Source organism: Glycine max, chromosome 13 (genome assembly GCF_000004515.6).
Source record: "Glycine max cultivar Williams 82 chromosome 13, Glycine_max_v4.0, whole genome shotgun sequence".
Classification (NCBI taxonomy): Eukaryota; Viridiplantae; Streptophyta; class Magnoliopsida; order Fabales; family Fabaceae; genus Glycine; species Glycine max.
In genome coordinates, this window is record NC_038249.2 from 12,148,235 (window position 1) to 12,174,102 (window position 25,868).

Consider the following 25,868-nt stretch of genomic DNA (forward strand, 5'->3'; position numbering starts at 1 on the left):
ACAAAATTTAAATATAGTCTTTTAGCAAAGAAGATCCCATGTAAGTCTAAAAGCCCAAAACCCCCTTGTTCAAGTGGCATGGCTTTTCAAATTTATGACTTTCTCTGTTCATACTCTCATTTCTAACGTAAGTTAAATGCTGTTTTTTTCCGTATTTTTATTTTGATAAACAACAAAATTGAACCCATGAAGCACTTTTTTTAGGTTATTGCAATTAAAATTCGTTAGTTTAAAATCATAGACAAAGATAACAGTGGCATTAGTTTGAAAAGTGTAGAATTTGGGAGAGAGAAAATTGAACACAATAAATAAGGTACCATTGAGAAAGTTTTGGAGTGATAGAATTAATTTTGTTACATTAAGAATAAAGAAACACTGTTTTTTAGTCAAATGCATATGCTTTTTGTGGATAGTTATTTGGTTTAACATCTTGTAATTTTTTTTTTAATTTTCATCCATGTAATTTTTAATTTTTTTTGTTTAGGTCTTTGTAAAATACATTTGTTTATTTTTTTTGTCCTTAAATGCTTTACATAATATTTTTCACTAATTAATTTATTTCTTTTACTATTCAAAGCATTATTTAAGATGCTTTAAGAATGAAAAATATTAAAACAAAAAAATTTATAAGGACTAGAATGAAATCTTTTTTTAGGACGAAAATAAAAAAAAATACATGGAACAAAAATGTATTTAACTTTTTTTTGTTTTGTCTATGCCCAAAAATTTTAGGCAAAATTATAAATTTGATCTTCTTATTTGTCTCGGAATTTCATTTTGGTCCCTATAATTTAATTCATGAATTTAGTCTCTTAATTTTTTGTAATCTAATTATTTTAGTTTCCTAATATTGGAGGTTCAATTCAATTTCGGGGTTGATAGCTGAAATAAGGTGATTGTAAAAAACTGGGAGACTAAATTCATAAATTAACTTAGGAGACCAAAATTGAATTATGAGATAAATAGGAGACCAAATTTACAATCTTAGCAAAGTCTTAACTTGTAAAATGCGAATCTATCTAATCTTTGAAAACTTAAAATGCATGAATGAGGTTTTGTGGGGAAAAAGTTGTTTGCAAAAGAAATTTTAGGGTTTGATAGGGATAAATTATACTATAAAAAATGGGAGAAGAGAAAGAAATGTTAGACCCAAATGTTGTTGGCCGTAGCATGCCACAATGTTGTCGATGTAATGAATTGGAAGAGAGATGTAAGAAAGCTGAAGTGAGGTGTGAGGAGTTGGGATTTGAGCTTCAAAAGAAAAAGGAGCACTGTGAAGAACTTGGGGCTAAAGTTATGGCACTGGAGGGAGAAAAGTTTGAATTTGAAGATAAGGTGAAAGTTTTGAGTAAAGGACTTGAAAGGCTGATAGAAGTTAGTGGTGGAGAGATAAAACCAATTGTTGATTTGGCAGAGGACAATGACAAAGTTTTACAATGTGAAAAGATAAGAGCCGAGAGTGAGGTTGAGGTTTGGAAAGTCAAGTACAAGAAATTGGAATCATGGGCCGTACAATTCGGGATGGGAAGGGACGACGATGAAGAAAATGGAAAAGAGCAAGAAAGTAAGCCAATAAGTAATGAAGGAAACTTGCATCTTGATACAAGCTTTGGCTTCTGGCAGAATCTGGAGAAGGTCGCGGCTTTGGGGAACAAAAAAATTAGAGATATTCAGTCAGTAGGTAATAACTTGGCTACCCAATGGAAGTATGGACCTATAGCTTTTGTTTTGTTTATTTTGATTTTAATATTTTTTGGTGAAGAGGTTTTGAATGACTTTAATCAATTGTATTACAGAACTGCAATTCTTAGTTAATGAATTGGGTGGCTCTACAAATATTTCGTAATCTATTTATCTATTTTGTGTATGGTTAAGTGGTTGTGCACTTTTGGAACATAATAAAATCAATTCTTCTTTGGTCAGAGTTGGCTGATTATGTTTGTTGAGTTTTAATCGTTAGAGTGTAAGTTGTATCTCCATCTAGTATAATTCAATACATGATGTTGATGTCATTGGAGCCAACTGCTTTGCTATCCATTTCTTTAATGTGTCTAGTAAAATTTCAAAATCCAATAGTTTGATAGGCATTATTCCTAACGTAAAATGCTGCACTTTCTGACAATGTCATTTTGAATACTGTGGGGCTTTGTTGTAGGTACACCTTCTGATGGCATATTTCATAGAAGTCATATCTTAGATGTGCTACCAAGCAGGAAAACTAAACAGTTGACATTTCAAACCGAAGAGTCTCACAGCAAAAAATGGCTCCGTCTACTCTAATTGGTGCAAAATCTGCTCCTACCAGTGTGATTGATATCATTGATAGTGATGATGAACCAAATATCACTTAGAACCCTGTACCAGATAGGCAGGGTAGTGAAAGCATTTCAGTTTCAACGTGCTTTGCAGCAGATGGGAAGGAGTCTAACAACAGTAGTGCCCAAAAATATCGGGATAGTTTGGATTTGGATGAAAATCTCTTATTTGTTGCAACTCCTAAGAGAAAATGAACTTGTAATGTTGTTACAAGCGAGTCTGAAAGTGATGATGATAATATTCTGATTTGTAAGCTTAAAAGGAAGCATATTCAGGAACCAAGTTCTGATCAAGTTAGACCTGACTCGAGTAGTTCACCTCCTGCTAATATTCAGGATGACAAGGTCACAGACACTGTAATGACTAGGCGCCGTCTACGGCCTCTGAGAAAATGTGCAAGAAAAAGTCAGGATGATAAAATATCTTCATGTAGGCCTCGTAAGGCCAAGAATCAGCAAAGTATTCCAACTAATGATGATGCTGATTCTGATGATGAATCAGAAGAGGATTTGTCATACAGTGAGGGAGAAAATATGAGTGATTTTATTGTTGATGATTCTGATGTATCTAATTGTGAAGACACATCTAGCACATCACAGGACGTAGCTAATTCTTGTTGGATCGAGTGGCCTCAGAATAATTTAGAACGGGGGGGGGGGGGGGGTTGAATTAATTATCCCTAAACCTTTACTAATTAAAAAATTACTCTTTTAAGGCTTTTACTAAATTGTTAAGAGAATGAGGAGTAGAAGAGAAACTTAACAGAAAGTAAAAGCGGAAATTAAGTGCACAGTGGAAAGTAAAAGAGTAGGGAAGAAGGAAACAAACACACAAGAGTTTTTATACTAGTTCGGCAACAACCCGTGCCTACATCTAGTCCCCAAGCGACCTGCGGTCCTTGAGATTTCTTTCAACCTTGTAAAAATCCTTTTACAAGCAAAGATCCACAGGGGATGTACCTTCCCTTGTTCTCTTTGAACCTAGTGGATGTACCCTCCACTAGAACTGATCCACAAGAGATGTACCCTCTCTTGTTCTCAGTCAAACCCAAGTAGATGTACCCTCTACTTGTACCACAAAGGATGTACCCTCCAATGTGTTAAGACTAAGATCTCAGACTGTTAAACCTTTGATACTTTGTGAATGGGGATACAAAAGAATTCTCATGTGGTTATACCTTTGAACAATTTTGTATTAGGGAATGGGAAGAATCAAAAGAATTTTCAAACTGTGTCGTTTTGAATTCTTTGACAAGGGAGAAGGGAGACACAAAAGAATTCAGGCGGTTAGTCCTTCGTTCTTTTGGAAAAGGGAGAAGAGAGACACAAAAAGAATTCAGGCGGTTAGTCCTTGGCGAATTCTTTTTGGCAAAGGGAGAAGAGAATGAAAAGATGAATAGCACAAGTTTTCAAGGTTTGGAAAACCAGAAAACTTCATAAAGCTTTTGGTACAAAAAAGAAGAAGAAGTTCAAAGAGATTCAAGGCTTGTAAAAGATTGTAAAGAAATGATTGGAAAAATATTCAAGATGCTTGAAATGCAAAACAAAGCCTTGCTTTTATAGACTCTTTATGTCTGGTCAAGACAACCATTTAGAAGAGTTATAACTTTTAGAAAAACTTAAAACCAATTTGAAAAAGTCAAAAACCTTTTTGAAGAGTTACATCTTTTGATTTATTCAGAAACAGTCACTGCTAATCGATTACCAAATTAGTGTAATCGATTACACAAGGCTTTTAAGTGAAAGGATGTGAATCTTCACATTTGAATTTGAATTTCAATGTTCAAAGGCACTGGTAATCGATTACCAAAACATTGTAATCGATTACAGCTTTTTTTGAAATCAATTGGAACGTTGTAAATTCATTTGAAAACTTTTTCAAATCCATTTTGCTACTGGTAATCGATTACAACAATCTGGTAATCGATTACCAGAGAGTAAAAACTCTTTGGTAAACATGTTTTGAGAAAAATCCATGTGCTACTCAGTTTTTGAAAAAACCTTTTCATACTTATCATGATTAAGTCTTCTCTTGATTCTTGAATCTTGAGTCTTGAATCTTGTTCTTGATTATTCTTGATTCTTGATTCTTGAAAACTTGAAACTTGAAACTTTTCTTGAATCTTTCTCTTGATTCTTGAATTCTTTGGCATCATCAAAATAACCTTTGAAGGCATTGCTTCCACATTTCTGATGCGACAGACTCTGATTTTGCTAACTCACAAGATGTACAAGATAGTAACATGGAATCATATTCACAAGATGTATTAGATGAAGATATGGACTTTGGTAAGATATTATCGAAAATTCAGAGGAGCAAAACCAACATGAAATGGGAATTCGAGGCTGGCATGCTTGCAGCATTTGGAAAGGATCCAGAATTGTGTATGAAGGCTGTCTGTGCTCTTTATCGGCAGCAAACTTCTGTGGAACAGTTGAGCAAGGGAGCATTGCTCTCCAACCAGCGTGGATTCAATAAGTTTGATGCTTACAAGTAGGTACCCTAAAACAATAATTTATGCAATGGGGTTCATGCCAGTCTTATGAGATAGGGTTCTTGCATTCTGTCATCTATTTTAAGGGTGAGGGATTCATGTAGTATTTTCTAGCTCTCTCTAATGGTAGTTCTCATTACCCTATTTAATTCTCAGGTAGAGTTTGCTAAAATCCTTTTGCTTTTCTAGTTTAATTTTCTGCTCTAACTTTCCTTTTTATTCGAATAATTATAATTCCATATCCTAAAAGGGTAATACTAGTGGAGGATCTTGACAATCTATTTTTACTGCATGAGCATTGAAGACACTAAAAAATCATGTGATGGGCTAATTGTTATCCTCCCACCTCATTTACGACCTTTATTAAAAGTATATTTCTGATAGTTCATATTCTTTGTAATTATTTTTTAGGCTTATATTATATGAACACTTTCTGATATCATTTTTAATTATGGACTGTGAATGCTGCTTGAAGCCTTGAACTATATGTTAATTACCAGAGTTTACTCTTGTGGTGTCATTAACATCAAGACTTCCTGTTTGTTTTAGTTCTTATTACTGTCTCTTTTTAAGCTCTAAAAAACTAACACACCCCATGCCCGAAGGCTCCTTACTATGTGAAGGTATGGGGGAGGGTCATTTTGTACATAGCCTTACCCTTGCATATGCAAAGAGGCTATTTCCAGATTTGAACCCATACCAACCGGTCATTGGAGCACAACTTTATCTCTGTGCCAGGGCTTACCCTCTTTGGCATTGAGTTCTATTAAACTATGAATACACATCTTTGGTAGTGAGTTTTATGCACTCTTATGTGCATAAATTAAGCTTTAAAATTGTTACTTTTATGAGTGGCTCACTTTTTTGGTTTATTAAATAAATGTGTTACGACTTCTAAGTACGCAGTTAACACTTGGTCGTTCTTTATTTGCTAGATTTCTTTGTGAACTATGTAAAACTTTTTGTGATTATGTATTTTCAACTTGGAAAAAAGGAACATCTTTCAGTCTGAGATTTCTTTCTTTCAACCTTTGCTGAAAGACGTGAAAGCATGTAGCCATCACATACCATCAATTTAACACTATGTTGTATTGACTATGACACTTGCATTACTTGTGTGTGTTCCATTGCATAAACTAATTTTTGCTCTAAACTCTACTACTTCATGAATTTATTTGCATGTCCATACTATATTTCGATTATTGTTACTTGGTCATCTGTTTATGCAAGCTTCTTATGTTTTCTTGTTGAAATTTCAATTAAAGGGGCAGTATTTTGGCTGAGTTCCTCACTGATGGAGATCCTTATGGTGGTTTAAAGAAGTCTATGAAGGAGTTGCAAGAAAATGACCAAAAAGCAGTTGAACTGTGCAGATCACTAGCAACTCACTACTCTAAGCAACTATACGAGATTTACAAGAACAAGAGGATCCTTTTTTCCCTGGCTAGAGCAACAACCGACTCCTTTTTAATATGTAAGCTATGGAAAGATGTAAATTATTTGAGCAAAACATTAGCAATTTTTTTCTTCCTAGGGTGTGTTTTGTGCTTAGTTTTAGAATATGTATATGTTGTGTCAAGATCAGATTTTACTTAAAAAAAAATGAGTTTCTTGTATGAATAAGAATAAGCAAAATGCAGAAAAAAGGGATGAACAAAAACTGCATTGTGCTCACAGCAGCCGCTTTATTCAATCTCTGTAGAATTTTTCTAAGTACAAAACTCTCTACAAATTTTGGCTATGCAACAAAAGAAATAGAAGCACTATTTCAAGCCTAACCAACCTAACCAACTTAAAACTACCTAACTATTCCATGTTATAACAGAATAACAGAAAACAAAAAAAATACTAAGTTGTAAAGTCTAAGAGAACTAACTAATGATTGTTAATGAACTAACATACAACAATTCTTCACCTTGGTTCAATAACAAAACCAGTGGCTGCTGCAGAAACAGGATTTAATCACCCTTCAGCTGAATTAAGTCCAAACAATGGAAAAACTTGCTACTTGGAAGAGCCTTTGTGATCATATCAGAAGGATTGTGATCAGTTGAAATCTTCTTGACTATAACTGATCCTTGACCAATAAATTCTCTGACAAAATGCAGCTTAATATCAATGTGCTTTGTCCTCTCATGATGCACAAAATTTCTGGATAAATCAATGGCACTTTGGCTGTCACAGTGTACTGTGATCACTTCATTTTGTATCTTCAGCTCCTTTGCAATGCCTTCAAGGCACAGAGATTCTTTCACAGCTTCTGTAAGAGCAATATACTCAGCTTCAGTGGTTGATAAAGCCACTACCTTTTGAAGGCTAGTTTTCCAACTAATTGCAGTGCCAAAAGCAATGAACACAAGTCCTGTGAGGGATTTCCTTGAATCTAAACAGCCAGCATAATTAGAATCTACAAAACCTTCAATAGAAGTTGTTCTTCTGCTATTCCTAACTCCACCATAAACCAGAACTCTTCCAAGTGATCCTTTGATATATCTGAGTATCCATTTCAGGGCTTGCCAATGTGCTTTGCCTGGATTTTCCATGAACCTACTTACTAAGTGATCCTTTGATATATCGGAGTATCCATTTCAGGGCTTGCCAATGTGCTTTGCCTGGATTTGCCATGAACCTACTTACTAAGCTCACTGCATGAGCTATGTCAGGGCGAGTACATACCATAGCATACATCAGTGACCCTACATCATTAACATATGGAATACCTTCCATGTAAATTATATCATCATGTGTCTTAGGTGCTTGACTTGTACTAAGCTTAAACTGTTGTGGCATAGGAGTAGTTACATGTTTGGAATTTGACATTCCAAACCTTTCTAGAAATTTTATGAGATATAACTCCTGGGACAGATACAACAATATCCTTTTTCTCTCCCGTTTGATTTCTATTCTCAATATTCTCTTGGCTACTCCCAAATCCTTCATTTCAAATTCCCTGCTCAGCTCAGATTTCAATTTTTCAACCTCACTCTTGCTGTTACTTGCTATCAAAATATCATCAACATATAATAGCAATATCACAAACTCAGCTTTAGAAGGAAATTTGAAGTAAACACAATTATCATAGTGACTTCTATGAAACTGTATGTCAGCCATAAATTCATTAAATCTCCTATTACATTGTCTGGGGGACTGCTTTAGACCATACAGGGATTTGTTTAATTTGCAAACATAATCCTCTTTACTTTTGATTTCAAACCCCCAGGTTGTTTCATCAATATCACCTCATCAAGCTTTCCATACAAAAATGTTGTCTTCACATCCATTTGTTCTAACACAAGATCAAATTCTGCCACCATAGCCATAAGAATTTTGATTGACCTGTGTTTCACTACAGGAGAGAAAACTTCATTGAAGTCAATTCCCTCCTTTTGAGTGAATCCTCAAGCAACAAGTCTAGCTTTAAATCTGTCTGGTTCAACTCCTTGGATGCCTTCCTTTTTCTTGAAGATCCATTTGCAACTGACCACTCCAGAACCAGGGGTTTTTTTAATCAATTCCCATGTATGGTTGTCATGGAGAGACTTAATCTCTTCATTCATGGCACTTAGCATTTTTCTTTCTCCTTACTAGCTAAGACAACTTTAACAGTTTTTGGATCTTCCTCCAAAACTTCACTGGCAGCTACCAGAGCAAATGCTATTAGATCAGCATATCCATACCTCTTAGGTTGTTTGATTTCCCTTTTGGCTCTATCTCGAGCCAGCACATAGTCAGCTTCTTCTTGTTCCTCTTCTTTAGATTTCTCTTCATCAAGAGGCCAATTAACAGCTTGTGTTTCAGCATGTTTATCCTCAGTCTCCCCCTCAAAATTTAATTTTTCAGAATTAGTTTCCTTACTCTGATCAGTGTTGGACTGAACCATGTTGGGCTTGGTCTTGTAGGCCATTTCAGCTTCATTGAAGACAACATCACGACTCACTAAACACCTCTTAAAACCAGCCTCCAAATACCACAGCTTATACCCTTTCACTCCCTCAGGATATCCTAGAAAAATGCACTTGACAACTCTAGGTTCCAATTTGTCTTGCTTGATGTGAGCATAGGCAACACAACCAAATACCTTTAGCTGTTTTAGACTCGGTGGATGACCAGACCAAATCTCCTCAGGGGTTTTAAAGTTTAGAGCTGTTGAAGGACACTTGTTGATAAGATATACAGTCGTTATTGCTGCTTCAGCCCAAAAAATCTTGGGTAATCTTGCACTCAACAACATACATCTCACTCTCTCCAAAATGATCCTGTTGAATCTTTCAGCTAAACCATTTTGTTGAGGAGTGCCCGCAACTATCTTGTGCCTTGCAATGCCATTCTCTTTGCAGAAATCATTGAAAGGTTCAGAGCAGAACTCAAGACCATTATCAGTACGAAGCCTCTTGATCTTTTTGCCTGTTTGGTTTTCCACAAGTGTTTTCCAGCTTTTGAAGTTATCAAAAGCCTCATCTTTTGTTTTTTGAATGTAGATCCAAAACTTCCTTGAGTAGTCATCCACAATGCTCAAGAAATACCTTGCTCCAGAATGAGAGGGAGTCTTGGTTGGACCCCAAAGATCAGCATGAACATAATTGTTTGATCAAGTGGCCTTAGAATAATTAAGAAAGGGGTGGGTTGAATTAATTATTCCTAAACCTTTACTAATTAAAAAATTACTCTTCTAAGGCTTTTACTTATGTTGTTAAGAGAATATGGAGTAGAAGAGAAACTTAATAGAAAGTAAAAGCGGAAATTAAATGCACAACGGAAAGTAAAAGAGTGGGGAAGAAGGAAACAAACACACAAGAGTTTTTATACTGGTTCGGCAACAACCCGTGCCTACATCCAGTTCCCAAGCGACTTGCGGTCCTTGAGATTTCTTTCAACCTTGTAAAAATTCTTTTACAATCAAAGATCCACAAGGGATGTACCCTCCCTTTGAACCTAGTGGATGTACCCTCCACTAGAACTGATCCACAAGAGATGTACCCTCTCTTGTTCTCAGTCAACAACCCAAGTAGATGTACCCTCTACTTGTACCACAAAGGATGTACCCTCCAATGTGTTAAGACAAAGATCTCAGGCGGTTAAACCTTTGATACTTTGTGAATGGGGATACAAAAGAGTTCTTAGGCGGTTAGTCCTTTGAAGACTTTTGTATTAGGGAATGGGAAGAGTCAAAAGAATTCTCAGACTGTGTCGTTTTGAATTCTTTGACAAGGGAGAAGGGAGACACAAAAGAATTCAGGTGGTTAGTCCTTTGTTCCTTTGGAAAAGGGAGAAGAGAGATACAAAAAGAATTCAGGCGCTTAGTCCTTGGCGAATTCTTTTTGGCAAAGGGAGAAGAGAATGAAAAATATGAATAGCACGTGTTTTCAAGGTTTGGAAAACCAGAAAGCTTTTGGTACAAAGAAGAAGAAGAAGTTCAAAGAGATTCAAGGCTTGTAAAGGATTGTAAGAGATTGATTGGAAAAGTATTCAAGATTGAATGAATGAATTGAATTGAAAATGCAAAACAAAGCCTTGCTTTTATAGACTCTTCATGTCTGGTCAAGAAGACCATTTAGAAGAGTTATAACTTTTAGAAAAACTTAAATCCAATTTGAAAAAGTCAAAACCTTTTTGAAGAGTTACATCTTTTGATTTTACTCAGAAACAATCACTGGTAATCGATTACCAAATAAGTGTGATCGATTACACAAAGCTTTTATGTGAAAGGATGTCACTCTTCACATTTGAATTTGAATTTCAACGTTCAAAGGCACTGGTAATCAATTACCAAAATATTGTAATCGATTACAGCTTTTTGAAATTAATTGGAACGTTGTAAATTCAATTTGAAAACTTTTTCAAAACAATTTTGCTACTGGTAATCGATTACAACAATCTGGTAATCGATTACCAGAGAGTAAAAACTCTTTGGTAAACATGTTTTGAGAAAAATCATGTGATATTCAATTTTTGAGAAAAACTTTTCATACTTATCTTGATTGAGCCTTTTCCTGATTCATGAATCTTGAGTCTTGAATCTTGATCTTGATTCTTGAGATCTTGAACCTTGAATCTTGATTCTAGACTCTAAACTTTCTTCTTGAGTCTTGAATTCTTCTTGATTCTTATCTTGAACTCTTGAATTGTTCTTGATTCACTTGAGTTCTTCTTTGATTTATCTTTGAGCTTTTTGTCATCACCTTTGTCATCATCTTTTGTTATCATCATTGTTATCATCAAAACATCTTTGAATCACCTTTGATTCACCATGAAGCTTTGCTTCTACAATAATCAAGTGTACCTTTTGTTCTCTGTTGTCCAGCATTGAATTTGGCTCTGCAGGCTTTGCCATAGACACAATGTTCACAAAACTTTAATCTTTCCATTTTGTCCCCACATAGCAGCTTCTGTTTTGCCAATTCAATCAACCCCTTCTCACTTACATAGCCCAACCTCATGTGCCATAACTCAGTTTTTGATAAAACTCTTCCGGTTGCAGTGGCTACAAATCCAATTACAACTTCACCATCTATAGAATAGAGGCCATTCTCCATAATTCCCCTCATGACAACCATGGAGTCTTTAACTACATTCAGTATTCCTTTTTCACCCTTGAACACATACCCTTTTTTATCAAATTCACCAAGAGAGATTAAATTTCTCTTCAACTCAGGTACATATCTAACCTCTGTGAGAATTCTTGCAGCCCCATCATGAAACTTGAACCTTATAGACCCAATTCCTTCAATTTTGCAAGGCTTGTTATCTCCAAGGAGTACTAACCCATCTGCTTGATCAGAAAAATGTTCAAACCATGATCTGTTTGGTGTCATATACCATGAACACCCTAAATCCATTATCCATTTAGTTTCTGGATTCTTTTCAGACACCATCAGTGCCTCTGCAGATTCATAGCCATCATCTTGAATAATTGCAACATTTCCTGAGTCCTTCTTCCTATTGTTACCACCATCGTTTTTCTGCCTTTCTGGACAAACTTTCCTTGTATGACCCTTCTTTTTATAGTGATATCATCTGATTTTGAAGATGTTTCCTTCACCATTCTTCTAATTTTCTGGCTTTTGCTTCTTCTTATCAAATTTACTATCTTTCTTGAAGATCTTGCCTCTTGCTGTCAGCCCTTCACCACTTGTAGAGGACTTTTTTTCCTTTCTTTCATTCAATTCCTTTGAATTCAGAGCAGCCTGCACTTCATCACGAGAAACAGAGTCTTTAACAAACAATAAAGTCTCTTTGAAATGAGAGTAACTCTTAGGCAAAGAGCACAACAATAACAAAGCTTGATCCTCATCATCAATAGTGACATCGATATTTTCAAGATCTAGAATCAGTTTATTAAACAAATCCAATTGTTCTCCTACTGATCTATCTTTATGCATTTTAAATGAATACAAAGACTGCTTTAGGTAAAGACGATTAACTAAAGATTTGGTCATGTACAAACCTTCAAGTTTTGACCAAACCCCAGCAGCAGTTGTTTCCTTAGAGACTTGCCCCAGCACCTTATCTCCGAGACTGAGGATAATTGCACTGTGTGCCTTCTGCAGTAGTGCTTTCTTATCCCCATCAGCTATCATCTTTTCAAGTTTGGCTTCTCCATCAAGTGCTTCCACCAGGCCCTGCTGAACAAGAAGAGCTCTCATCTTCAATCGCCATAGCCCAAAATCATTTTGCCTTGTGAATTTTTCAACCTCATACTTGGCCGAGCCCATTTCTTGAATCGAACTCAAAATCGTTCCATGCTCACCGCACCAATTTGTTGTGCCAAGATCAGATTTTACTTCACAAAAGAATGAGTTTCTTGTATGAACAAGCATAAGCAAAATGCAGAAAAAAGGGATGAACAAAAACTGAACTGTGCTCACAGCAGCCACTTTATTCAATCTCTACAGAATTTTTCTAAGTACAAAACTCTCTACAAATTTTGGCTATGCAACAAAAGAAATAGAAGCACTATTTCAAGCCTAACCAACCTAACCAACTTAAAACTACCTAACTGTTACATGTTATAACAAAATAACAGAAAACAGAAAAAAAAATACTAAGTTGTAAAGTCTAAGAGAACTAACTAATGGTTGTTAATGAACCAACATACAACAGTATATATACTCAGTGGCCGTGAAATATGAATATGTGTGCTACCATTAGTTTTTGAAAGCATTTCCATCTTTTTATAATAAAGGTATGCACGAATGTCATGGATGAACTCAAATGAAGAAGAAGAGATAGTGTCGCAACCTACCCTTCGGCGGGAGGGCGACGCGTGACTCGCGGGATGCGTGTTCCACGAAAGGAATACGCGCGGAGTCGCCACCAACGTTTATTTGAGGAAAACGTCGGAAAAACCGGAAAAGACGCGATCTACGAACTTTTAAGTGAAAGGTTCGGGAGTTGTATTTACGCACGGGGAAGGTATTAGCACCCCACACGTCCGCCCCAAGGGACGACAGCCTTTAATCGAATGTGCAAACATGACTTTGATTTTTTATGTTCCCTTTTTATGTCTCTATATCCTTCATACCCTTTTTATATTTTCTCTTTTTGTGGTCGACAAGGGTGTTTCCCTTTGCTCCTACGTATTCCTCAATTTGGGATGAGAAAATCAGACCTACGTAGTTCTTTTTTATCAAGTGATTCTTTTTTACTTTAAGAGGTGATCGTTTTAAGGCGTTGGACCTTAAAAATGATCCATTTTACTTAGTGAGAAAATGAAATGACAAACTTCAAAAGCCTATTTTTATGGACGAGCTTGACTAGGCGAATTGATTTTAGCCTTTAGTTTCACTTTAGTTATTAATCAATTCGATTAAGAATGAGAAATCCCAAAGAGAAAACGTCCGATTGATTTTCCGCTTTATTTTACTAAAAGATGTCTTTTTGATTATTATATTATTTTTCACCTCATTTTGATTTCCAACGTGGTTACGGCACGACCGAACGGTCGGAATTTATTTTAACCGAAGTTAATGGATAATACAATTCAAACGTTCGGTGGAAATTTATTTTATTTTTAAGTTAAGCGAGAAATGACTTAAGTAAAATGGCTTAAGCACGTCAACAGGGGGTATAAAAAGTAAACAAAACGAGAATAAAAATGCACGAAACACAATGTGGACCACTACGGGTACATAGAATGAATCGAAAAGCTTGGTTCGAGGTACTTACCCGTTGAAGATCGAAGAACGATGAAGAACGAATGAAGAACGTCGAAGAACGGTTGAAACCTTTGCGAAATTCTTCACGGAAAACGTTACGGAAACGTTTCGGAAGCGCCTCGGCTTAGATTTTCTTCACGGAAACGATTTTTCCAAGCAAATTCGAAAGAGAGAGAAGTGCCAAAGGGGCTGAACATTTTGAAACAGCTCCCCCCTCCCCTATTTATAGAAAAAAAGGGAGGTGCTTGCCGCCCAAAGACTTAATGAAGAAGATTTCTAAGCGCACCCGAATTACTAAGTTCACCCCCCTTTTCGTATTTTACGGAAAAGTTACGGAAGCCTTACGAAACTGTTTTCGAATTTGATTTTCATCTTTTTTCTCTTCCCTTTCACCAATGTTAAGTGGAATATGCTTACCCAAGGTTTTCGGAAATTTTACGAAAGTATTACGGAAGCCGCGGAAGCCCCGAAAACCATTTTTCAAAAACGTGGAGGAGCTTGCCGCCCAGTTGCTTCCTCCTTAAGCAACCCAACTTCCAAAATGTTCTAGAAGGGCCTAGATTTGAATTGCTATTTACACCCCTATCTTGATAAGTTCACCCCCTTACCTTTTTTGGTGATTCTTTTTTCGTAAAGTTACGGAAACTTACGAATCTCGTAACGATACTTGTTTTCTTTCCGTAATGTTACGGAACCTTGCGGATTACATAATCATCCCCCTTTTGACTTACGGAATGTTACGGAACCTCACTTAATTATGCAACGATGCTTCCATTTGATTTCCGGTGTGTCACGGAAACTTACGGATTGTGCATCAATATATTTTTTTTGGTTTTTCGGCATGTCCTGGAATTTCACAAATTGCCCAATGATGGATGCCAAGCACCTCACAAGGACCAAAGAAAGGTCGCATGTCATCAAGCAAAGGTCCCCGGACGAAATTAGGGTATGACAGTTGCCCCTCTTTACTTGTCTTTTATTGGAGATAAAAGGAAAGTAAAGATAAGACACTAATTTCGTTCCTCTCGATTTGACGAGAGTCGCGGGTGACCATAAAATCTCCACATGCAAATGACTTGTTGTTCCTGGATTTTCACAAATTGCCTAATGATGGGTGCCAAGCACCTCACAAGGACCAAAGAAAGGTCGCATGTCATCAAGCAAAGGTACCCGGACGAAAATTAGTGTCTGACACTAATTTCGCTCCTCTCGGTTGACGAGAGTCGCGGGTGACCATGACTTGTCGTTCCCGGATTTTCACAAATTGCCTAACGATGGGTGCCAAGCACCTGACAAGGACCAAAGAAAGGTCGCATGTCATCAAGCAAAGGTACCCGGACGAAAATTAGTGTATGACACTAATTTCGCTCCTCTCGGTTGACGAGAGTCGCGGGTGACCATGAAATTTCCGCATGTAAATGACTTGTTGTTCCCGGAGGAACAAAAGGTGCAGAAGACTATGTCAGCCTCTGCATGCTATCAAGCGTTCTGTCTTACAAATAGCAAAAGAATGTTTATACGGATAACCACTCGGGTATTTCCGCGTATCATCGGGCCCGCAGCCTCTAGATGATACAAGGGTGCAGAATGACCAAATTTGGTCTCTGCTTGTCATCGGGCCCGCCGCCTCTGGATGACAAAAGGGTGCGGATAACCGTAAGGTATCTCCGCGTATCATCGGGCCCGCCGCCTCTGGATGATACAAGGGTGCAGAATGACCAAATTTGGTCTCTGCTTGTCATCGGGCCCGCCGCCTCTGGATGACAAAAGGGTGCGGATAACCGTAAGGTATCTCCGCGTATCATCGGGCCCGCCGCCTCTGGATGATACAAGGGTGCAGAATGACCAAATTTGGTCTCTGCTTGTCATCGGGCCCGCCGCCTCTGGATGACAAAAGGGTGCGGATAACCGTAAGGTATCTCCGCGTATCATCGGGCCCGCCGCCTCTGGATGATACAAGGGTGCAGAATGACCAAACTTGGTCTCTGCTTGTCATCGGGCCCGCCGCCTCTAGATGACAAAAGGGTGCGGATAACCATAAGGTATCTCCGCGTATCATCGGGCCCGCCGCCTCTGGATGATACAAGGGTGCAGAATGACCAAACTTGGTCTCTGCTTGTCATCGGGCCCGCCGCCTCTGGATGACAAAAGGGTGCGGATAACCGTAAGGTATCTCCGCGTATCATCGGGCCCGCCGCCTCTGGATGATACAAGGGTGCATGTCACATGACCTCAGGGTCAGTATGACAAAGATTATGGGGCGGCCGACAAAAGCAAGGCTCTTGCTCCTACGTATCCTCCAATGAGGAATTCAGACCTACGTAGTTCTTGATAACTTGTGAGACTTGAAAAGTCTCCATCGAAAAATGCTGACATCTCCGGAAAGGGCGCAGATGACCATATTGGTCTCTGCTCGTGAATCACACTTGGGGTCACTGAATGACGAGGTGCGGATAACCGTAAGGTGTCTCCGCGGGCTACCAGCTCTTGAGTCATGGCAACAAAAGGCGGTGTGGTCGACAAAAGCGAGGCTCTTGCTCCTACGTATCCTCCAATGAGGAACTCAGACCTACGTAGTTCTGGATAACTTGTGAGATTTGAAAAAGTCTCGGTGTTTTCTCCACTAAAATGCAAACATGCTTTAGCAAGGAGACAAATATTCCAACTGATTTAGAGCAGCATATGCTTTTTTGAGTGAAAAACAATGCGTCTACCGGGGAAGGAGAGTCTGCTGATGAAATCTCCCATAACCATAAATGAGATTTTGGATGTTAGCATTTCGTTTCTAAATGATCATTTAGAGGAAACACTGGGTTCGAAAAAATAGAAGAAATCCACTCAAAGTGTATCAATCTCGCACAGGTAAGTGTTTCATCCTAATTCCGAACCATAGATATGTCATGACTTGACTTTGCAAATTATTTCCTATCAAATCAAAAATTACATGCGTGATCATGGATCAATAGGGCTTCCCTTGGGAATGGGTTCTTTTGGTGGTTTCTTCTTTCGGCTTTTGTGTGTTTTTGGCTTTTGATTTTTCTGGCTTTTTTCTTTTTCTGTTTTTGTTTAGTGCGGGGCGAGAAAAAAAAAAAAAAGTCGCTAGCGCACGGGATTTTGGTTGGTAATCAAAGGGAGAAGACTATTTTAGGTCGTGGTTCCCTTTCCTTCTTTTTTCGTTCATTTGGTGACAATTCTGTATAATTCTGTATTGTTCAGATATTGTCCGGTCCAAAGACCTCTCTGCATATTCCTTCTGTTTTTCCTTAGATCCCCGATCAGGGGCCTTCTTCTTCTTTTTTTTTTTTTTTTACTTTCTCCCATTCTTTGATTGGGAATTTTCTTTCTTTTCTTTTTGCTTTCTCCCACTCTCCCACTCTTTGATTGGGAATTTCCTTTCTTTTCTTTTTTTGCTTTCTCTTTGATTGGAAATTTTCCTTCTTTTCTTTTTTGCTTTCGAGGGTAAGGATTGACATTCTCACCCTAGGTCAAGGTTTATGGTGAGTCAGGATTTTGGCTCAAGGTTTGTAGAATGGCTAGACATGATACATGTCGGGGTTTGGTTTGGTTCAAGGATAAAAGGGATGCCCCACACTATTTCCATGACACAAATGCAAAAATGATGATTTGGAAACTTTATGCAAAACTGGTCATGCATGCACCTATGCGGACACTCAAGTGTCAAATTTTTATGGTCATGTGATGCTAGGGCTCAGGATTCATTTCCTCTATTTTAGTCAACCCAATGTTTCCAAAATATGTTCTTTTATCCATTTGTGCATTCATCCAAGTCCATTTCGGGCGTCCGGGAAAATTTCACAGCATTCACCCTTCAGGTGTACACACATTTTTTTTCCAAAAACTAGCTATGATCAGCGAATTTTTCTTCAAAGAAAAGTTGGAAGTCATCTCTTTTCAAAAGCATGTTGGTTTTTCAGCTAGACAACTTATTTTTCTTTTTTCTCTCTTTTTTTTCTTTTTTTTTTATTTGTTTATTTCTTTTTCTTGTTTGTTTTTTTTTCTTCTCTTTTTTTTTCATGAGGTATTTTGCTATATACATGCATATCCAAGGTATCTTGCTACCTAAACATACATATATATGTTTTGTAAGGTATTTTTGCTATATACATGCATATCCAAGGTATCTTTCTACCTAAACATACATATATATTTTGTGAAGTATTTTTTGTTTACATACATGCATATCTAAGGTATCTTTCTACCTAAACATACATATATATATATTTTGTGAAGTGTTTTTTGTTTACATACATGCATATCTAAGGTATTTTCACTACCTAAACATACATATATATGTTTTGTAAGGTATGACTACCTTCCGAGCTTGCGCTTGTTTTATTTAAATTCCCAGGATCATGAGCAACTAGGTGCGTCCTACTATAAAAAGTTATCAAATAGCAGGCAGAAATTTAAAAGGTACTAGGTTGCCTCCTAGTAGCGCTTCTTTAACGTCTTGAGCTGGACGCGTCGCTCCCGGAGAAACGACCATCCCTTGATGGCCTCGAAGCGCTGTTGGTGTACAGCGCTCCTAAAGCGGTTACTGTCATACTCCGGAGCGGAACTAGTTCCTTCGGCTGCCTTATCCTTCCTGGACCTCTTTGAGGCAAGCTTCCTCGGGGCCATTTCAAAAGTCACGCGCTAATGCCATTGAGGCATTTCACCGAACACTTGGTGGGCACGCGTTTAGGCGTCAATAGCAAGAGAACGGGGACAATGTGGCATGTCCCATTGTTCCAAAATGCATTATAGGCCTAGGGCCATCCCATACACACCCCTAATTCAACCTAATCAAGCAAGAAAACAAACCAAAATTGCCCTATATATTTGAGCACACTCCCACAATTTAGAGCACCAAAAGGAGATCAAAATACACCAATGAAAAGCTAGAAAGCTTAGGGATGGAACACTTACTTGTTGGTGATGAACAAAAGCGCAAAACGGAATCAAAAAATGCGAAAAAGGATGACCCTAGGGCTGCAAACTCGTCAATCCCGTGGGTATGGCTTTTGAAAAGGGGGAAAAGAAGTTTTTGAATGCAAAAACGCCCCCCCTTTCGTCATTCTTATAATTTGGTGCAGGGGTGGCTCGCCCAGGCGAGCCCAGCTCGCCCAGGCGAGCTAACCTGCACATTTTTTTTTTTTTTTTTTGAGGGGAACATTAACCATGTCCCCTCCCTTCTCATGGATTAGCATCTTGCCTAACTTGAACTTACTTAGGTTAGAATTAGGCATTGATTACCTATTTTTTTACTTTTTAAAACAAACAAATAGTAAAAGAAAGCTGCAAAATACAAAGGATACGGGGCTGCCTTGCAGCGACATTCTCTGCTTGTTTCGCACAGAGAAGAGGCAACGATCGGTCGGTCGTGACCCCATCCGCACTTGCATCCGTCTTTAAGTACCTGCAAGAAATAAACAACCAGGTATGGCCAATCTTGACCGCGTCATTACCCTACCTTGATTGGTTTCTACCGTTCATGTTTTGTCTCTACCCCAGAAGGTAGCCCAAGGTGATCCTGCCCCTGTTTTACCACAACAATATACATGCGTATGCGTATGCGTATGCATGAATGTTTTCAAACGCAGCAAATTTAGGGAAAGTTGGTTCAGGTTCAATTCTAATTAAGCGCTTGGGGGATCCCATGAACTGAGCGGAAGGGCTTAGGTGATCACAGATTAACGCAAGGTGTGAAACTAACGTGAGGACTAAAAGCCTCGAATCCACGTTCATTTCTTTGAAAGATTGTAACGAGAGATACAACAGACAGGAAATCCCTGGGGGAAATCCAGAAAACGCATAAAGATAAAGAACATGCAGCGACATCCTTAATTGCCCCAGCTTCTAAGCATAATATTGTTTGACGACATCAGAGTTCACGGGTGAAGGTAGCTCTTCGCCATCCATGTTGGTAAGCACCAGGGCTCCTCCAGAAAAAGCCCTCTTTACAACAAAAGGCCCTTCGTAGTTCGGGGCCCATTTCCCTCGATGGTCCTTGACAGCATGGGACATTTTCTTTAGCACAAGGTCTCCCTCATGGAACTTGCGTAAGCGTACTTTCTTGTCGAATGCACTCTTCATTCTTTGCTGGTATAAGCGCCCATGACTCATGGCCGTTAAGCGCTTACCCTCAATGAGGTTGAGCTGATCGTAGCGTGTTTGAGCCCACTCTGATTCCTTTAATCCGGATTCTGCCAAGATCCTTAATGACGGGACTTCTACCTCAAACGGTAACACAGCCTCCATCCCATATACCAATGAGAACGGCGTTGCCCCAGTTGACGTTCGCACTGAAGTCCGGTAACCGTGTAACGCGAATGGGAGCATCTCGTGCCAATCCTTGTATGACACGGTCATCTTTTGGATAATCTTTTTGATATTCTTATTGGCCGCTTCCACGGCTCCATTCATCTTTGGCCGGTAGGGCGTGGAATTGTGATGCTGGATTTTAAACTCCTTGCACATTTCTGCCATCATCTTATTATTCAGGTTGGTGCCGTTGTCCGTGATAATTTTCCTTGGCAAACCATATCGGCAGATGATCTCTTTCTTAATGAACCTGACCACCACATTCCTCGTGACATTGGTATATGAAGCCGCCTCGACCCACTTGGTGAAATAATCTATCGCTACGAGGATGAAGCGATGACCATTCGAGGCCTTGGGCTCAATGGCCCCGATGACATCTATTCCCCACATGGAGAAAGGCCAAGGAGCGGACATGACATTCAGAGGATGTGGTGGGGCATTGACATTATCTGCGAATGCTTGACATTTGTGGCACTTCCTCACATGGACACAACAATCACTTTCCATGGTAAGCCAGTAATAACCTGCTCTTAGGATCTTCCTGGCCATAGCATGTCCGTTGGCGTGCGTTCCAAACGAGCCCTCATGGACTTCTTCGATCATGTGATTTGCCTACTTGGCATCCACACACCGCAGGAGTGTCATGTCGTGATTTCTTTTATACAGTATGCTTCCGCTCATGAAGAAACCGGCTGCCAACCTCCTCAATGTCCTTTTATCGTTGTCGGCAATCTCTGGCGGGTATTCTTTGCTTACGACATATCGCTTGATGTCGTAATACCAAGGCTTTCCGTCCCGTTCCTCTTCCACTTGGCAACAATGTGCGGGTTTGCCACGACACCAAAATTCAATGTAGGGTAGATCCCCGTGCGGTGTTAGCTGGAACATAGACGCCAACGTAGCAAGTGCATCCGCCATTTGATTTTCCTCGCGGGGAACATGATGGAAGGAGATCTCATCGAAGGTCTTAGCCAATTCCTTGATATAGGCTTTGTAGGGTATCAGCTTGGGATCTCTAGTTTCCCATTCCCCTCTCAGCTGATGGATTACCAATGCCGAGTCGCCGTACACCTTGAGTAGTTTGACATTGGAGTCAATTGCTGCCTGGACGGCTAGGGCACATGCTTCATATTCGGCCATGTTGTTGGTGCAGTCGAATCCTAGCCTGGCTGTGAAAGGTACACATTGATTGTCCGGGGAGACCAACACTGCCCCAACGCCATGACCTAGAATGTTTGACGCTCCGTCAAACCATACAGTCCATTTGTCCCGATCTTCGTCCAATTTTTCCTCGAACAAGGCCATGATGTCCTCATCCGGGAATTCAGGATGCATGGGCTGGTAGTCGTTAAGAGGCTGTTGAGCCAAATAATCTGCCAAAGCGCTTCCTTTTATCGCCTTTTGGGTGACGTAGACTATATCAAACTCAGATAGCAGGACTTGCCACCGGGCGATTCGTTCCGTGAGAGCTGGCTTTTCAAAGATGTACTTAACCGGGTCCATTTTGGATATCAACCAGGTAGTATGGCTCAGCATGTACTGCCTTAGGCGATGGGATGCCCATACTAAAGCACAACACGTTCTTTCGAGCAAGGAGTAATTCATCTCACAGGTCGTGAACTTCTTACTTAGGTAGTAAACAGCGCGCTCTTTTTTCCCGGATTCGTCATGTTGCCCCAGCATACACCCCATTGACTCGTCCAAGATTGTCATGTACAAAATGAGAGGCCTTCCAGGTACTGGTGGCATAAGCACGGGAGGATTCATTAGGCACTTTTTGATCCTTCCAAAAGCCTCTTGGCAATCCTCATTCCACCGATCAGTTTGGTTTTTGCGCAAGAGTTTAAACAACGGCTCACAAATGGCGGTGAGCTGCGATATGAATCTGGCAATATAATTCAAGCGCCCCAGGAAACCTCGGACTTGCCTCTCTGTACGGGGTTTTGGCATCTCAAGGATAGCCTTCACTTTTTCGGGGTCTACCTCTATCCCTTTCTGGCTTACAATGAAACCAAGCAATTTCCCTGATTTGACCCCAAAGGTACACTTAGCGGGGTTCAACCTTAATTGATATTTCTTAAGCCTTTCGAACAATTTCCGCAGGTTGACAAGGTGTTCTTCCTCGGATTTAGATTTAGCAATTATGTCGTCCACGTAGACCTCGATCTCTTGATGCATCATATCATGGAACAAAGCTACCATGGCCCGTTGATAAGTTGCCCCGACATTCTTGAGTCCAAAGGACATCACCTTGTAACAGAACGTTCCCCACAGGGTGACGAAAGTAGTCTTTTCCATATCCTCGGGCGCCATCTTTATCTGATTGTAACCAGAGAAACCGTCCATGAAGGAAAATAAAGCGAAATTGGCCGTGTTATCTACGAGGATATCGATGTGCGGTAAAGGAAAATTGTCCTTGGGACTGGCCCGATTCAGGTCCCGATAATCTACACACATTCGTACTTTCCCATCTTTTTTAGGAACTGGTACGATGTTGCGTAAATACAACTCCCGAACCTTTCACTTAAAAGTTCGTAGATCGCGTCTTTTCCGGTTTTTCCGACGTTTTCCTCAAATAAACGTTGGTGGCGACTCCGCGCGTATTCCTTTCGTGGAACACGCATCCCGCGAGTCTCGCGTCGCCCTCCCGCAGAACTCAGACCGGGCATATCTTCGTATGACCAAGCAAAGATGTCTTGGTAGTCTTTTAGCAGGATTATTAATTCTTCACGGATAGGTGCGGTAATACCTGTACCTATCTTTACTTCCCTCTTTCCACTGCCAATTCCTAAGTCTACTAGCTCTGTTTCTTCTTGATGAGGCCCCATTTCTTGGTCCTCATGGGCGACCATTCTTTCTAGTTCTGGGGGAAGTCCCACATCCTCATTTCCTTCATCTTCCGTTTGATTCATTTCTTGCTCAAAGTCGATAGACGGGTCCCAGGTATTAGTACCTTCGGGGGACTCGTCATCGGATCTGCCGTTTCAGAAAAAGAAGTAAACATGCAAATGCATGAGAATGGGTAGAGACCAGGAACAGATGAAGAAAGATCCTTGTATTATAAATTCAAAAACAAAAGACACAAAGCCTTAACAAAATGAAAACTCTAAAGCCTAGGCCCAACTATAGAGCTTTTAAAACCGTAAAGGTTTACATTATGCTTGTTGCGTAAATGCCGGGGCGTTCCTCCACTCGCCAATTTCCCAGCTGGAAATCAGGAGGGCATGGTCGTACCAAATCCAAAGTACTCGGAATATCATCTTCGCATATCGCGAACGCTTGACCTTTGTCTCCCGAACCCGCGCTTATAAAGCTTCTACTTATGTGGCAGGGCGGGCTTCCTTCACCTTCTTGTCTCCAACGCGAACTTTGACCATTGTTCTTCCTTCCCGCGATGCTTCTTTTCATGTCCGCCTGAGTGGGCTTATAGCCTAAACCATACTTCCCACGATTTCCTTGGGTATTTATCAGGCTAGTTATGCCGCCGTTGTTTTTTCCTAAACCCATCCCGGGTTCATAACCGTTCCCCAACATAACTCGGGCCATCATTACCGCTGCATCGGACAGACAAGGCTGCCCAAAGAGGGAGTCCACGGAGGAAATGCTGACCACCTCAAAAGACTGGAAAGCAGTTTCTAACGATTCTTCTGCGGCTTCCACATAAGGCATGGAGGATGGGCAGCTTACCAAGATATCTTCCTCGCCTGACACGATGACCAAGTGCCCCTCCACTACGAATTTCAGCTTTTGGTGGAGTGTAGAAGGCACAACTCCCACTGAGTGGATCCACGGGCGCCCCAACAGGCAGCTGTAGGGGGGATTAATATCCATTATTTGGAAAGTGACTTGACAGGTGTGAGGGCCTATTTGTACTGGGAGATCGATCTCTCCCCTAACCTCTCGGCGAGTGCCGTCGAAGGCCCGAACCACCATTGAACTTGGTTTTAAGTGGGAAGCATTGAATGGTAACTTCTCCAAAGTGCTCTTAGGCATCACGTTTAAACTGGAACCATTATCGATGAGCACCTTGGCTACGATATGGTCCATACACTTGACTGATACGTGTAAAGCCTTATTATGCCCTCTCCCCTCGGCGGGGATTTCTTCTTCGGCGAAGGCAAGATAGTTGTTGGCAGTGATATTGTTGACCAGCCCTCCGAAACCTTCTACCGAGATATCTTGGGCCACGTGAGCCTCGTTCAGCACTTTTACTAGCAGAGCCCGATGAGGCTCGGAGCTCATAAGTAACTCCAACAGCGAGACCCTAGCCGGGGTTTTGTTGAGCTGTTCGATAACCTTGAATTCGCTCTGCTGAATTATCCGAAGGAACTCGCTGGCTTCCTCTAGCGACACCTCCTTTCTACCATCCTTTTTCTCCGGGGGCCCCTTTGCTGGAATATCTTTATTCGAAGCGTGGGGTGCTTCGCCATCTTGTTCCTCCACCACTTTTCCTTTTCCCTTGACATCGGCGGGTTGGACTGGTAGGTCCAGAGGTGCGAACACACGACCACTACGGGTCACACCACTCAGTCCCGTGATATTTGTTACTTTAGCTGACAGCGAGCTGACGTCAGTGACTTCTTCTTCCTTCTTCCCCGGAGGTGTATATCTCCACGGGACCGCGTGACTATTTTGGTACGAGAAAGGAACAGGTTTGGCCATTAAGGGGTGTCCGGGCTTTTGCGAAGCTGCGCTTTTAGTGAAGTATATCACCAAGGGTTTGGGCTTCGCAACACCGCTCCCCTCCGTAGATTGCATGCATATATGCTGCTCTTCTTTTCCTTCAATGCCGACTTCCAGTCGACCTTGATCTATCATCCGCTGTAACAATTCCTCTACTTCCAAACACGTCTCCATGTCATGCATCTCGCCGGAATGTAGCAGACAGGAATCCTCCTTACACCCACTATGGGGAATCACACCTCCCTTTTGTAGGGCCTCAAAGATAAACCTCCTAGGGGTTGCCACATCCCTTAAAGGTTTAGACCTGTGCGGCCTATCGGATTCAACTGTATTAACTGCTCCCCCTCCATGATTGGCGAGCGGGTTGGTTCTCACATTGGGCCGATCCTCTTGGAAAGTCAGCCATCCAGCATCCATTAAATGTTGGACCTTGTATTTAAGGGCCAAGCATTTTTCGACGGAATGCCCCGGGACACCCCCATGGTACTTGCAAGTTGCGTTAGGGTCATACCACTTCGGGAAAGGGGGTTCAAGGACCCTTCCGGGAGTTACCACGGCCAAATGATTGGCGATGAGGGATGGCAGAAGATCTTCGTACGTCATTGGGAGTGGGGTGAATTCTGGAAATGGCCTCGGAGGGAAGTTCCTTGTCGTGTTGGAATTACCGGCCGGTCGAGTCGTGTTCGGAGTTGGAACTTGGGGAGCTTCCCTCTGGGTGGGTGCCTTAGGTTGCACGGGTGTTGAACTAGAGGTATTCCCAGTATGAGCCGAGAAGCTTGGGTGATGTTGCGCGTACTGATGGGTACCATGAGGTGTTTGCTGGGTTTTGACCCACGCAGGTGTTGAAGAGACGGCATGGGCATCTCCCTCCTTCCTTTTTGCCCCTGTTGCCCCGA